The sequence below is a fragment of the Mustela nigripes genome, chromosome 5 (assembly GCF_022355385.1).
Source record: "Mustela nigripes isolate SB6536 chromosome 5, MUSNIG.SB6536, whole genome shotgun sequence".
In the NCBI taxonomy this organism is placed as follows: Eukaryota; Metazoa; Chordata; class Mammalia; order Carnivora; family Mustelidae; genus Mustela; species Mustela nigripes.
In genome coordinates, this window is record NC_081561.1 from 98,955,928 (window position 1) to 98,957,880 (window position 1,953).

Consider the following 1,953-nt stretch of genomic DNA (forward strand, 5'->3'; position numbering starts at 1 on the left):
AATTCAAATACACTGTAAAAGACAGATAAAAATGCATCATCTTATTTTGTTCCCTACTTACTCATCCCCTAGCTAACTATTTTATTTTATATTCTGATAAAGCTTTATCTGCTAGAAAGAGTTTTTCCTTTAAGTTGATACTGTTGTTTCTATGATATTTGCCTACCCATCACCATTGTCATCGCTGTCTGAGACATTAATAAATTTAGAATATGAGAAAATGACGAGCAACTGATGGAAATAGTCTACAGAGCCAGTCAACTTAGGTTATATGTGACTCCCATCAGGGTGTTCGCTTCGGCAGCACATATACTAAAACGAGAACCATACAGAGAAGAGTAGCATGGCCCATGAGCGAGGATGACACAAAAATACATAACGCCCATCAGGTATCATTCCTTTTAAACAACCACATGGATTTAATACTGATGTACAAGAGAACGTAGAAATCTCTTTCAACATCTTCAATTCACAGATAAGAAAAGGGAGGTGCACAAAATTTAAAATGACCAGACAAAAGTCCTATTATTGCAAGTTAATGACAAAGCACCCAGAGCCCACATTCGCTGCCTCCCATTTCAGGAAATTCTTTCATTATAGAATCATCTTGAGGTTTTCAGCTTCTTTCACATTATGTGTTGCATGTTTTAGCTATCCTGGCTAATATTATCTTTCAAAACATAATTTTAAATAATATTTCATTGATAAAACTTTCATTTGATTCTAATATAAGGTTATTTATTCAACTGACTTGCTCAACAAATTTTTATTGAGAAAGTACTGTCCTGAGTTCTGAGACGATGGAAGAAAACCAGCCAAACAAAACTTCTTGCCTTTGTTGGAACACATCATCTAAATTACACATTACAATTTGTAATTGTCATATTCCAATAACAACTGTATTTTGGTTATGATTGTTTTAGACCAGGAGCTGATGCCATTTCTGAGGGGAAAAATCTAAGTGACGAGAGCAGAAGTAGTTAGTCCAGTTTCAAAACCAGAATTACAGTGTACAGATAAGGGAATAAGGCAAATAAAATATAGGAGAAAGATAGGGACAGCTTTCACAGTGTCAGGCTTGTGGGAAGTCAAGAGTCTGAATGATAAATACCACTGAATGCAACAAGCATTTATTCAGCTCCCATGTGACTGTTAGCCCCCTTATCTTGTTTGTTATTTAATTATAAGCACCTAGAACTGTGTGTGCCACATTATAGATGTTCAATAAATATCCTGGAAATGAAAGAATGGATAATGTAAACCAGATATTGTACTAGATTACAGAGATACAAAGATGAATAAAATATGGTCTCATCTTGTAAGAAGCTCATAATCTCATAAGGGATCATAAATATATTTATTAAATGTCTTCCATTAATAAAACACTATGCTAGCCACTGCATTAAGGAAAAATAAAAACAAATAAAACACAATCCTTCTTGGGCATCTGTGTGGCTTAGTCAGTTAAATGTCTGCCTTCAGTTCAGGTCATGGTCCCAGAGTCCTAAGATAGAGCCCAGCTTAGAGGGGACCCTGCATCTCCCCCTCCTTCATGCTCATGTTCTCTCTGTCTCTCTCTGTCTTGCAAATAAAATAATCTTAAAACTCTCTCTCTCTCTCTCTCTCTCTCTCACACACACACACACACACAATCCTCTCAAGGATCTTACTTTAGAATACACATTTTGAAAAAATAAGACCATGGACAGATTCCATTTTTCACAGGTTGGAATCAGAACAGTTTTCTTGGAGCAGCAATGTTTGAGTCAGATCCATGACTTCAGTTGGACTATTACTACCTTTCTGTGCTCATTCTCAGTAAGAACCTTTGAAGAAGACTTGGTCAAATAAGAATTGAACTAACAGAAGCCCTTAAAAAGGGAAATAACCAAATATCTAGATAATGTTTAAGGTTCTCTTTGGCTCCTTGTGTAATTGTCCTCCCCATCTTAG

General features: G+C 35.8%; 1 non-coding gene across 1 annotated transcript; it reads left to right on the forward strand.

The window, feature by feature from the left end:
• Positions 1-288: 288 nt before the first annotated feature.
• On the forward strand, positions 289-395 carry LOC132018853 (U6 spliceosomal RNA). Its single transcript, XR_009404632.1, has one exon. It is a non-coding gene; the product is annotated as a U6 spliceosomal RNA (small nuclear RNA).
• The last annotated feature ends 1,558 nt before the right edge of the window (positions 396-1,953 follow it).